This window comes from Pangasianodon hypophthalmus, chromosome 10, assembly GCF_027358585.1.
Source record: "Pangasianodon hypophthalmus isolate fPanHyp1 chromosome 10, fPanHyp1.pri, whole genome shotgun sequence".
Classification (NCBI taxonomy): Eukaryota; Metazoa; Chordata; class Actinopteri; order Siluriformes; family Pangasiidae; genus Pangasianodon; species Pangasianodon hypophthalmus.
In genome coordinates, this window is record NC_069719.1 from 15,057,189 (window position 1) to 15,072,059 (window position 14,871).

Sequence of the window (14,871 nt, forward strand, 5' to 3'; positions counted from 1 at the left end):
ATAAACATTCCTTGGTTCTTTAAATTTCAGTTTTACTTTTCTTTTTAACTTGTCTATTAAATTTTATTTATGTAATTTATTTTGTATAATATACACACTATACATATTTATATAAAGTGTATAATATGGAGCCATCAAAGAATGGTATATTAAGCGTATATTATTATAGAGGCATTTTAATACAGTAGAGAGTTTTACTATTCCCTCCAGCATAATCTCATTATAGGTGTAGAGGCAGACAAAAGAGCTGAAGGTTCATGCATAGTCTGCCTTCTTAGGAAACACTTTTTACGCTTTTTACATAACATTTTTTTTTGTCTACCACATCAAAAAGAGCTATTGAAGACAGAACTGTTTTTTCTGTCTTTTCATAACCTAGCTTATCATTGCTAGCTCACTTTGATTAGCTCAGTTTCAGCTCACAATAGCCAGACTTATGGAGCGACACAATACTCTAGCAACAAAGCTGATGCCTCCAGTCCTTTTGGAGCGGTTTGCCGTGAAGCTTTTTACTGCACAGAACACCCTACAGCACTAATCCTGTGACGAATATCTATAGCTTTTCTTTTTGTCTGTATGTCCTTGTATTCGTCAATGGATCACTTATAATTATCCTGCATTTGAATTCGGGTTTAAGCTTTGTATATTAGGGTGAAGATGAAAGGTGTGAAGATAACCTAAGGACAAAAGTGAAAAGAACACTTGTTTCCTGAACTTTTTGTTTAGATGTCTGTGCTTTAAGGTGTTTTGATTTTATCAGTTTGAAGTATATATTATTTTCAGTGAAAATATTTCTAGTAACTGTGTTCCCATGTAGAACAAACTACATTGTATTGAAGAGTTAACATTAAGTGCACAGTGGTGTATTAATATATGCAAAACTATTCATTCCAGACAGTGTCCGCTTTCCATTTTAGTCTTAAAGCAGCGTGTCATCAGAGTTAGCATTCAGGTTTTACACCGACCCTCCAGCACGCCTTCATTGGTTGCTAGAGTAAAGCTAACAAAGGTGTGTGTTCACTAGTATTGACTGTGATGTGTACACTCACATATACACACAGGTATGAAATCTGTTGTTTGATTGAGGTTTTAGATCGTATACATTTTATTTGCCTCGGCTGGACTCTCCCTATCTCCGTCACACCGATTCTGTCCCTTGACAATATTCTCTTCTGATTAAGTGTTTGCCGTCAAAAGGCTTTATCATTGTTATGTTCGTAATCAAACCTTGACTCCTCGATTGCTAGCAATTAACTGTAAGGCAGCCTGAGCACAAACATTAATATCAGAACAATAAAAGGACCGTCTGTCTGATCTCCAGCACACCGCACAGAAAATTAGAAACTGAATGAGGTGTTTCCATAATGCAGTCTTTCCATTTCCTTGTTTTTACAAGAGGGGATGCGTGTATTGCAGCTTTTGTTCGTTATCACTTCCGTCATTTCTGTGTCAGACAGAGAGGGTTTTTGGCGATAGGGCCTTCATATCAGCTGATTACATTATCAAGAAAAGGTCCAGTTCCCACTAGCGCACTGCACATGTAGCTATGATTGACATTGAAAATGCTGAGGTTAAATGGTTCTTAACACCTTTCCCTCAGGACTTGTTAACATTGTGTGTAGCATGATTGAGAATGATTGAGAACAGCTCATTAATTACAGTCAGGCAGCCTCTGCAAAATTGATTAGCAGTTGTATGTGACATGAGAACATGATCATTCAGCACAGTGGAATATACAGGTATAAATTAAAGCATATATTGTTAGGTTTTATTATACAAGTAAAAGGCAATTGTGTTTTTATTTAGACTATACATCTTCAAGCCCGTTCCTTAAGGATGCCCCAGATAGAATGCACTAAACATGGTAGATACTTTTTTCCGATGTGGAACATATAGGAAGATGGGGAGGAGCACATTGGACTTGATCTGTTGGCGTAGGCGGCTGTTTGTGGAGCTTGGCATGGCTGCGTGTGTTTGTGGTTGTCCCTGACAGCACAGGCAACTCCAACCCAAACACAGCACCTGTGTTTGCTCTACCGCTCACCCCCAATCTCTTCCACGCAGGTCACATGGCCACCAGATAGCCTCGGTACCATGGGAATACAAAAGCAGGGGCTTTTAGTGCCGTTAATCATTAACGTCAAACTTCCTTTTGTCCCCCCTCTCAGCTCTGCAGACGCGAATGTTATCTCTCATACGCGGCCAGGTCATACGTGACTGCTGAGTCGCAGGTGAAGGTGTTGTGAGGATGATTGGCAAGCTAGCACTTCCAGCAAGGTTTGAAGGGTTAGGGCTGTTAAAGATGAACTTTTGCAAATTGATCCATACCTGAAAGGAAAAGTATGCACTTTAAATTCATAATCAAATTCCTCAGTCTCATTTTTATATGCATGGAATTATGTTAGAAGTAACATTTGATGGCATGATGGCAGATTTGTATTTGAATTATCACAATATCATTCTGTCCTAGAGTATGTCCTGCCTAAGTTCCAGTCTTGTCCTTTTGGTCTGTAGTTATTTAAATATCAAATACCTAATATGGCCATTTTTTGTCCCAGTTAACAAAGTGAAGGTAGTCAGGCTACTACAGATGAGAAAACAAGGCCATGTTTATTTAAAAAGGTTATTAAGTCACTGGAGCCACACATAGTTTTGTATCTTAAAAGTACTGGCAACCCAATCACCACTCCCTGTCCAAACTTGCCATTGGTTTTTCATAATAGGGTACCTCCATTCACACATGCATTTTAACTGCACACACACATACACACATAAGTTTATTAATTTAATATATCATTAGTCTTAAATGATCTGAAGAGTGAAAGTGTTACTGAGCATTGTTTAGTTAAAGATACATCAGAAGACATAGTCGAGATACAGGTAAATATGGCAAGGACACATGCTGTCAGGTATACTGTATATTGCTTCTCAGGTTTTAATAAAAATGTATCAAAAACAGCCATCTATCAGACATTTTATATGCACATACAGAATCATGACTTATAATTTCCAGAAATGAAGTGTATAGATTGTTCTTTTTCACCTCTTTACTGAATGTGGAAATTTTATATAGAAAAGATCCACTCCAGAAAAATTAATAGATCTACATAGAGCTTGTTTGTAGATTAAAGCTGGACTCTGCTGATAAGCGCCTGGAATTCGCCACAAATCACCAGTTGAACCTGGCAATAGACAGCCTCTCCTCTGAACCACCCATACGCACAGATGCATTAACACACTGAATGTTCCTGTCAGAGAAATAAAAAGCGGATTAAAGGAAAAGCATAGATTCTGAGCCACAGCCAATGGGGAAATAAACGGGGTTGATCTATTGAGTCAGAGCAGGCCCTAACAACAGTGAGGTTTAGACAAAGGTGCCTGTTTGCCAGCAGCAGGTAGAAGATGGATGACTGGTTAAACATTGCAGTCATACCTGGAAGGTGCCATGGGCCGGTCAATGAGGCCAACTGAGGGGACATTGTGTGGCCGTCACATGCTCCCATAGCTCTTATCTTTGGTCTGTCCTCTCTAAAAAAAAAAAAAAAAAACTCTGGCCAAGTGGATGTATTGGTAAAACAAAAGAGTTTTGGGGAATCAGAGTAGAATATTAAACCCTGTCTTTATTAGCTCTGAGGCTGTGTGTTTATATAATTCCTCCTGAGACCAAACCACAGACTTTGCTTTCAGGTAATAATGTTATTGGTTTAAATGGTATGAGTGCAGATTTAGGTCAAAACTGACCATTTCTCAGGCCTCTAAATCTATCTATGTGTTGTTTTAAATATCATTTAACTTATTGAGTATTGTGATCTATTGCCATTTTTGATGCACTAACATATTATAACTGTCATTCAGTTCATTCATGTTATTCAAAGGCTTACTCCAGCTCCCTTGTGGGAATTTGCATGAGGAAACCACTTTTCCTATTAGAACTGGCTCAGTTAGTTACCATTTACACATGCACTTGTATTTGCATACATGAGCTTAGGCTCAAGCATTGCATATAAAACTTCGGGTTGGTAAGCAATTATTCAGTATGCACACCATTTTAAGATGTGTTGCAAAATCAGGAATTTTTTCAGTTCTGAAATGCATTGTGTTTTAAGGATTTGATCTGCACCAGCCTATCCTTCTAATAGCAGGTTTGTTTTTACTTGCAGTTGTGGTTGTGGAGTTGTGTATTACTCAACATGAGCTGACAAAACATGTCTGTGATACAGCTAGAATTGAAAATGTTTTTGTGATCATTTGTTACAAATTGTGAGCAAAAAAAATAAGTGATTATTTTTTTTTATGAAAACGTGACCTGTGATGATGTAGATATTGCTTATTAGTCATGTAAGGGAAAATATGAGGGAAAAACAATTTCAGCTGCTATATTATTAGTAAAATTGAAATATGTAAATATTTAGCAATGTGCACATAGCTCATGATGTATTTATTTGCGTTATTTTGAATTATATATATTTGCATACAGTATATTTCAATTATGTTTCTATTTCTCATCTCATAACCTGGGAACAGCAGAAGAATTTTTTAAAGAGAGAGAGAGAGAGAGAGAGAGAGAGAGAGATGATGATGTTTTTAACCATGGTTCTGTCATCAGTGACAGTAGTGTTTAATGGACTGCAGTAGTGAAATGTGTCTCATTCAAGTCACAAGGTTCAAATGCATAATGAAGTCCAATGAAATGGAAGAGACCTGCAGGCTCATTTCTCCCCACCCTTCCACTGTATAGCTTAGTAATTGCACCCTTGAATAAGACACTAATCCCCAAGAATGAAAGGAAGATATGACATGAAAGTTAGAAAACTCTTTAGTGCCAAGGAGAATCATTCCCTCGTCATTCTTTGCAAAACCTTCATGAAAGGATTCTACCTGACGCTAGAGAGTTTTCTCCTGCAGAAACAACCCCTAAATAGTTCTACCTGGAGCTTGTATTATGGGAAGATGGACTGTTTGGCATTCCTAGTGTTTAACCCATAGGTCTCAGCTCTTTCACTGTATCTTTATGCATTGAAAATGTCTAACTTAGATGAGTAAATAATTGAGTATACAGCCCAGGGGCTATTTGAATAAATGTTGCTAATTTAATCTGATAGTGAATTTAGTGCTTATTTTATGTCTGTAGAAGTGATGAGTTTGTTTTTTATTACTTGAGCAGCGTGTGAAAGCTCTGTACAGTGCAGGGTGTGTTTATTCGTGTGTGTTCTCAGAGCAATATCAACATTGTTCCGGTACTTGCTAATCACCCATCTTTTGTGTGTTTCATCTTATATGACTTGGTTATTCCCTTTCATTTCTGAGCAGTAGAGCTTTGTGTCATGTCACAGCACTCATCAATTACACAGTGGTGGCAACTTAAAGGAGTGCTGAAAAGCCATGAACGGAGCTTTACTTTAGCATCAGTGAAGCGTTATGCAAAACTATCCCACACACATGTTCATGCACACACCCTCACCTACACATGCACAAATGGACTTGCATTTACAGGTAAAATTAGCATATAGAACGCTACACTATACACAGGACTGATTTGCTCCTAGTTTTGACATGTTGCTTTGCATTCTGCATCATTACTTTTTTCTGTTTTTCAGTATCACCACAGAACTATAGTTCTCCTTCTATGAGACTCCCCCTTTGAAACATGATAAGAATATAATAGGCCATTATCATACTGTGGAAATCAGTCCTCCCACTGTGACGTAAATCCCTAACACTAATCCAGCTTTCTCACTGCCTCTACATTAATGTTACCTGTATTAGGCTGTCCGTGTTCTGACTTCCCACCTCACAGACCTGACAAAGCTTTGAAATTAGGATTGAGAACATGGACTGGAATAAATATGTTAGCCAGATTTTTGCTCACTACTCCATGTATTTCTTCACTGCAGTGCATAAACCCTAGCAGTTTTTTTTCCTTGTGAAGAAAATTGCATTACTACCAAGCTTGGACCTCTTGAGGTTGATGAATCTTATTCTATTTTGAGGGTCTGTTATTCTCTTTAGCAGCATTCAGAACTGTTAGTTTAGTGATCTGCTTACCCATGTAAGGAAACCCATATTATTAAACAGGTAATATTAAAGAAATAATATTTCCACAGTACAATTTTATGAAATAATCACTAATGCATGCTTTTTCTGAACTGATTCTGATTGGTTCACAATGCTCTTAAATATAATATTAATTCATAATAATAATCTTGGACTTTAAAGGGTTACGAATCAAATACAAGGTGTCCTAATTGCATTGTCTATCACCATGAATTATTTTATTCTTTAGTGTATTAATAAATTGAAATGAAATTTTCATTCAGTGCAGAAAATGATCTTAACAAATAACTTGAATTTTAAAAAAACAAAGCAAAGTATTTGCAGCAGTACAGAAGTAGCACAGCAGTGAAATATGTAGTAGATTAAAAATGAACAGCAATAACAGCAATAGTAATTTTATCACATGCACTACTAGTGTCATAGCACCAGCAGAAGTAGAAATAATAGTTGTGGTAGAAGTAATTATAGGCTGTAAGATGTTGCTTATCATTTTAATAACAGGCCAATATTAGATGCACAATAAATACAGTAAGCAGGTGATAAATTATGCTGTCTTAAGAACCTCTGTCTGATAGGCTTTCTTCGAGGATGGAAGCACAGAGATATCATAATCTTAAGGTTTCTGATATTTAGTATTATTTCTTTGTGACCTTGTGGTTATGGAGTTTTACCCACTTGACTAGCGTGAAATTTTGTGGTCACAGACAGCTTTGGAATCTTAGATGCAAATGGCACATGGCATAGTTTGGATTGTCAGCTTGATTTATAACCAAGCTGATGTTGTAATCTTTTTTGGGTGGTGCTCTCTGTTTAAAACCCCTGTTTTAAGAGTAGTAGAAGCTTAGACAATTTTCTTTCATTCTCTCTACTCCTGTTTTTTTTTCCAAGGGGTAATTTCTCTTTGGTAATTGCTTAAATGGAATGATTCAAGGTGCAACTGATTTAATGAGATAGCTAGCATTATAATAGCTTGAAGCACAAACACACACATGCTTAAGTGAAAGGAGAAGACTTGAGGTATCATCTCTCTGTAGTCTTGACCTTGCTTGTTTTCTTGGTCCATCCTCCCTAAATGACTGCACATGCAAAGGTGAAGCCAGACCATGGAGATACACGGGCGATATGATGCACACTTCTGGAATAACAAAATGATGAAAAGCCACCTAAAAGCAGATAAATGGCTATACAGTATGGTGTACAATGGGAATTAAACGCATGGGGCAGCTGGGCTCTTATCTGAACGAAACCCAGCAACAAAGGAGTGCTAAGACTAAGAGGCTTGATGCATGGGAAAGCCATGGGCCAGCCATTGTGACTGCCCTTCTGCTGAGCAAATAGTCCAAACTGTTCATTCCCCGTCTTCCATTCTCTCGCCGCCACATTGTTTGTGTCCTTGCATTTCATTCAGCAAGGAAGATTGCTCTCAGGCCCAGTGAGCAAACAGTCCAGAAAAGAGCCGGCTATCTTCTCCTGTTCCCAGGAGAACTAGCATTTTGATTTGGGCTCCAAGCTGTCAGAGGATTGGAGAGTTGATGTCAGGGTGCCTGAATTAATTGCTTTAAGCCAAGGAGGGGCTAACTGCGTTCATCACCAACTGCTCACTAAAATGCGTTGTAGCAGTTAGACCTCTCCTCTAGATGCTGGCTTTCTGCTTGTCAGACATCTTGTACTTGAAACACAGTGTTCAAGTTTTTTTTTTTTTTTTCAATTATTATTACTTTCAGTGAAGCCGACAGTGTTTTGATAGACGATGAAACAAAATGCATATGTTCAGGGCTTTGTTTGCTCCATCACTGGCTATGCATTATTATGGTGAATTGATCTGACTTATAGATATATAACAGAAATATTGCACAACAAAGCTGTAATGGAAACCTGTAACTTTGTAGCTCTCATATTACTTAACTATATTTATGCATATAAAAAGCTACTATAATTGTTATTAGGTGTATGTATTTTAATTTCTATTATTATATTATTTATTATTTATATTTTTATTTCCCAAATAATAATAATAATAATAATAATAATAATAATAATAATAATAATAATAATAATAATAACAGGGAGGCATAATTCAAATTGCTTTTGTGTTTAATGGCTCAGATAGAAACGGTAAATTAGAGCAGGCAATGTGTTCTAATTTATTGTGCAGAATAATAACTGTCAATTTTAGGAAAAGTAAACATTTATTGCCTGTGACGTAAATCCTCAGAAAGCACTAGACTGAAAGCTTAATTCAGTATTTTTTTGCCAAATAAAGTGCCACCATGAGTGCTGCCATTCATACGCTAGTATACGTCCATGTAATACTTGCCTACTATCTCTTGATATGTGATTCTCAAAAAATATACATTTCTAACTCTTTCAACTGCCAGTGAAGCATTTGCATAAAAACATTGAGGATTTTAACCACACCATCATGGAAGCCAGGTATTTGAAAAGCCTACCTCTTTCCAAATGCTCTTCTCATAAACAAACCCTGTGTTGTAATTAATCTTTCCCCAGTCTAAATCATCGGCACCGCTCAAAAGGATATATCGTGTTGGACTAGTCTCTAATAATGCACAGCTTTGCATGTGCAGATGACTTATTTGCATTGGTATAGTAACAGAACAGTCTTTGGGATAAGCGACTTTAATAGTGGGTTGGTCCGCTTAAGCCCCAGATACACAGTTATGGTAATGGTTGGTAAGCCTAAACTGAACAGTACCTCACATAGTGAGCCATGCTTTGCCCTTTTTATTTTCTGGCAAAATCGTAAACAGCATTTTTATTTTGCATGACTGTGCCTAACCACAAAGTGTGCCTGTTTATGTAATGTTCTAAATGATATTTCAGTGGCTGATGCTCTGAGTAATAGCAATTTAGGCATGTTAAACATGTATAAGTCATTTTACACAGCACAGTCCTCGACAGATTCCGTCGTATGTCTACACTGGGGGTCTTTCTTTTGTAAATCACTGATGATAAATCTACTTCCCCAACAATACTACCTACACTTAATCTGACAGAAAATTGAATTAGTCTGGCCACTATGTCACTGTCAGTGGTAAGCAGACGCGGGTTAAATTGTGTGTGTCTGGGGAGCACTACCCTGTAGTATCTACAAGTAATCTCATCTCTGGGCTTTTAACAGTGCTTTATTCCCACATTAATCTCGGTGTGATGAATGATCTGTACCTTTTATATTGGATTGCATTTGAGCTCATGTAGTGTGAGTGAAGGGAATATAGAGTAAGCGGTAGGGCTTTTTCATTACAGCAGCTCACAGTCTCTTTAAACTGGGCAGGCACATTTTGGAGTTCTGAAAGCAATTATGCTGTTGTTATTTCATTTCGATTTGGATAAAGAAGACATAATGAATTCCAAAATATGTAGACTACAGACATATAGAATAGATTATCAGTAGAGCATCATATAATTTGGGCTGAATTATGTATCTAGAAGTAGAAGTATCTAGACTAGAGTATATATAGAGTTTGGGGGACACTGCAGTATTGTTAATCACTCTGATTCTAAGAAAGGGGTGTAGACTTGTTTTTTTATCATCATGCATGTCTGCCCAGGTCTATCTTGAAGAAATAGGTTCTCATGAATATTGCATAGATATTCCTGCCATCCTCTCAACTACAAGCTCTTTGCTGTCCTAGAAAATGCTGGAATCACCTCAGTGACACACCCGTCTCACGTACAATAAATTGGACAAGCTCTGTCTCGGCATAACCTATTGCCTCTACATTTCTGCATTGGGAACACATGCAGGACAAAAATTTGATTTGCTTTTGTTATTCAGCGAATCACACTGGGGCATCTGGGCTTGTTTGCCTTTAGCAGGAAATGGAGATTGGTTTGGGCGTCTGAATGAATTGCTGGCACCTGTGTTTATTGCTTTCATTAAGATTTAATGAGTCGAGTGTCCTTCCCTGTGACTTAGTTTTGAACTGTAGACTTTTACCAGAGGAAATGTCGGATGAGGGTGAGAACTACTGGAATCCATACAAAACATGTATGTATATGTATGTCTGGACAAGGGGAATGGACAAACATGAACCAGCTATTTTGGCAAATATGAATGAAATTTGCCCCTTATGTATCCCTGTATGTAAATATGCAATGCACAGAAGAATTACAGGACATATAGGATGTTGAAGACATCTCTAAAAAGGCAGATAATTGTAGTTTGCTTATAAACGCTGATGAATTTGTGAAGTGTGATCATGTGTATAGGATCTGGCCTGTGGCTTGGCAAGTCTTGTCTGTGAGAGAAAGAACCGAGCAGGAATTTCACACTATTCTGTTAGAGCAGTGTGAACACACTATTGACCTCTGTTGCATCCCTAGCCTATTTCCGCTACCTTCCATCTGGCTTTCTACAGCCTAGTCTCATCAGGGAAACAAAAAATGATTGGAATTTGTTAACTGGGTGTCATATACACTTGATTAAAAAAAAGATTTCGTAAGAATTTTAAAGCACAAAATATACAAATTTTGCACAAAAATAAAAAATTGTGATTATGTTCCTCTACATTCATCAGTTGAATCCTCTAAATACATCTAAAATTGTTTCTTTTAATAACTACGTTATTTTCTTTCAATTTCTACCTAGAATGACAGCATAGTCGGGGAACAGTACACTGGCCAGCACACACCTGTTTAGATGTATATGAAGCACCCATTACACTTTCCTGAACACAGCCTTTCCAGCACCTCAGTATGCTCAGATAAAGCTGAGTGCCTGATTCCACCACACGTGCTGATACCTGACACGCTTGTGCCATGCAAATGTGGCCAGTTGTATTCCCATGGATTCATGGTACATGGCACTTCTGCGATTCAAACTACCCCATATTCACCATCACACTGCAGATTTCCATTGATCCGCAAAACGTTATATGCATTTGTAATTCATTAATAGCCCTGATGCTGTTCTTTTGATAACTGACTAATTTCCACAATATCATGTTCTTACTATATTCTGTATTCCTCTCACCAAAGTCCTGTATTTAATCATGCAGTAGTGCTGTAGTGGAGTGCGCACAGATACCCTGGTGATACACATCATTCTTGATGCTCGTGCATAGAAGGTTAAAATGAGATCAGGTTTAAAAGAATTAGAGGCAGATTATTGTAATGTATGTGTTTTCTGGTTATAGGTTAATGTTTTATTATTGTAATTATAGTATAACAATTAAATCTCTTTATATTCTTTAGAAATTATTCATAATATTTTAATAATAAATGATTGTTATTATTTTTATTATTATTAGTAGTAGTAGTAGTAGTAGTAGTAGTATATCTATAGGCCTGTTAGTATTATGAAGATCATAACATTACATTACAATTAATCATTTTGTAAACAGAAAGTAAATAACCAGAACTTTTCAAAATGAATCTATGACAGCATGTAGGCCTACAGAGAAGAAGTAAAGGTATTAGGTCGATGTCATGTTTTATTGTTTATCTGGCGCACACACAGCTAAGAAAAGTGAGAAATATACAGGCTACATGTTTATCGCAGTGTATATTTGTGTTATTAGAGATATTTCTGTGCGTCCTCAGAGCCGTGTGGGAATCGCCGCTGTCAGAGAAACTGCCTTTTCGAACTCGCGCTGACTTTGTGTTCTTTTAATATACTGTGGGGCAGCAGCTTTCCTTTGCTGTGCTTTGGGGATTAAGAGCATTTGGTGTGAGGGAGAAGTTAAGTCGGGCTGCTGTGTCGCTCCTGTCGCAGCCGCGGCCTAAAAGCCGCTTTAACGCCGGGAAGATGGCCGCGCGCCGTTTCCCTGGATACGATCTACTTGGGTGTTCCGAACTTTAGGCGAGCACAGCGCGCGCCAGATTGACTCTGCGGGTTACGTAAGACACCGAACATCGCTAACATGTTATTGGCCGGGCCTAGGTCACTCATCACAAGCTGTATTATAGGTTATACTGATGCCATTTCTACCGACTGAAGGCTCAGATGGATATATACTATAGCTTATTTAGTATAAAAAACAGAACAGAAAATATATAGCATAGCTTACTACACTATACATTATACTTACTTTTTAGGAAAATAGGCGACTAGCTGCAGATATAATAGTCTATTTGGTGCAAACACCAGGCCACTTATGATGACACCAACTTCTCTGACATCACATCCTTTAGGGGTTTGGGAAATATAGTTCAAATGTTTAGTACTTGCAGACTTTTATACTGCAAATAAACGCGAAAATTGGAGCGCTCTTAGTAAATGTAACCCGATTAACTGGGCTTGACAGTAAGGATAATTAAGCCTAGCGGTGTGTTTGATAAAGGTTATGTTCATTGGGATGATTGTTATGCGCTTAGAAACACAACACATTTTCCGGACGTGTTCTGAGTCCATTCTAGCCGCCCTCAGGTATTTTACACATTCACTTGTAGACTTACACTTCCAGTGGAGACTGGAGCTGCACAGCTGGAAAGAGCTCTGGACTTTTACAATATTCTGGAAGCATTATTATTATTATTATTATTATTATTATTATTATTATTATTATTATTGGTAGTGGTTGTGGTTATTATTATTATTATTATTATTATTGGTAGTGGTTGTGGTTATTATTATTATTATTATTATTATTATTATTATTAAGAAGTAATAGTAGTGGTATAGTTTTCTTTATTTTATTTGTTGCCGTTTATAAAATATCAATTACAAATAAGTGATAAATTAAAATGATTTGCTTTATTTGAAAATCATGCGAATAGTTTTTTCAGTTTGAGAAAATAAAACTGTCGGACTGCAGCCTGCAGTTTATAATACTTACAATCTGTGATATTTACAATTGTTTCAGGCAATTTATTATTATTATTATTATTATTATTATTATTATTATTATTATTATTATTATTATTATTATTATTACTTCCCAATTCCTAAAGATGTATGGCTAATTCCAGTAACCAAACCATGAAGTGGTTAGATTATTATAGTGTAAGATGTGCAAAAGCTCTGTTTTGCCTTTCTGTCGATGGTCTCTTGCTCATTCCCATTTCTGCCTGAAGTAAAGGTGAAGTAAATCAGGTGTGTCCTCGGACTGCAAACCTGATTGTAATGCACATTAGCGATAGTTGCCGCATTTCCTCCTGACTGTCTTTACCACGGGTTTTAGTTATTATAGCATATGAACCATTACGCAACCTCTTGCAAATGCCGAACACATCGATACTGTGACCGCACGTGGTGATTATTTCGAGAAACTGACTTAGACGTTAAGTTTGGTTAACGCTGCTTATAGTTCTCATCACTTAACAATGGAAAATATCAGCCCCTCAGTCAGGGAGCACATGAGAGCTCTAGGGGGTCGTGGTGGATAGTGCTGGCTCTTGTTCGCCGGGTGCAGAGAGCGCGTTTCTCCCGCAGTGTGAATGAAGCACATCATCTATCAGCTGGAGTCGCAGTCTGTCAGGAGCAAGTCGCGCCAGAGGAAAGCCTCCAGCCTCCGAGTCTTTACAATCCACCAGCCACAGACTAGCTCTTAAATTCTAGAGCAAAAAAAAGACCCTCCCGCGTGTCCTAGTTAAATGCAGCCGTTCGGATGTAAACCCCAGCATGCTGTGGAAGTGTGTGGAGATGCGCTGAGGACGTGAGCTGCTCCTACCTGTAAGCTGCTGGAAGGAAAGGCGTGAGAGTCCGCTGCTCGCCCGCTGCTCGCCCGCTGCCTTCTGCAGAGTGCTCCAGGCACAGCGGCATTTATTTGAGCTCAAACTCTGCCACTGTTGACTTTAGCACAAAGCAAAGATTTCGCTGGCCCGCTAGTTTAAAAAAATGATTATTTTTACAGCGATATCGATCAGCGCGCTATAAAAATTCAGCCTCGCATTAGGGCCTAAGTCTAAAATGAGGGGGCCGAAATTTAATATCTGTGCAAATTTACCCAGAAGTGACGTGCCTCCATTCAAAGTTTACAGTCTTGCAATTTGCTCCTCCGTGTACACATCCTATATATGTATTAACACCATATTTTCATTGTTTACCAGCTATTGTTTATTTGCACATGAGCCTGTAGTGAGCGCAGAAACTGATCTAAAATATAAACCGGCTTCTGACAATACTGCATCTGCCAAATAGTGTAGGTAACCTGTTAGGAACTTTATTTTCCTGTAAAGCCACTAACACAATGGCAGTGAATTATATATGAAATATGCTCAGGTGAGTTTTAGTTGACTCACTGAATGCTTCATGGACTGTAAGCAGGAAAAAGCGCATTAGAATATATGCAGTGTACAGCACAGTGTCCATCCGCACTATGTCAAAAATAAAGCAAAAAAAAGTGTCAAATGCAGCATATGCTCTTGTCTGAAACGTCAAATTTAAAAGACAGCATGAAGGTCTTTTAAAACATGTCACAAGTCAAAATTACAACAACAAAAAAATCCACCTGTTTTCCACAGATACCTGTTTCCTGTCTTTAGCATTAGTAATGATCAAGCAACAATATGTCTTCTTCTTCCTATTATTATTATTATTATTATTATTATTATTATTATTATTATTATTATTATTATTATTGTTGTCGTCTCGTTGTTACCGTCATTGTCATCATTTATCAGGCAAATCAAACTCCAAGTGTTAACAATTAATCAATGTGTTAAAATATATATATTTTGAATATATGTATATTTATTTATGTATGTCATCTTAGGCATGTATATAATATTTTTTAAATATAATATAATATAATATAATATAATATAATATAATATAATATAATATAATATAATATAATATAATATAATATAGTATTGTAGTGTTTCGTTTTTGTGCAAAAAAACCCTGCTGAAGAA

At 37.2% G+C, this 14,871-nt stretch overlaps 1 long non-coding RNA gene across 1 annotated transcript; it reads right to left on the reverse strand.

Moving 5' to 3' along the window:
* Nucleotides 1–1,742: 1,742 nt before the first annotated feature.
* On the reverse strand, nt 1,743–14,483 carry LOC113538627 (uncharacterized). The gene is made up of 2 exons (XR_003403867.3): nt 13,686–14,483; nt 1,743–2,328 (listed from the first exon to the last, which is right to left on the reverse strand). It is a non-coding gene; the product is annotated as an uncharacterized LOC113538627 (long non-coding RNA).
* Between the last annotated feature and the right edge of the window lie 388 nt (nt 14,484–14,871).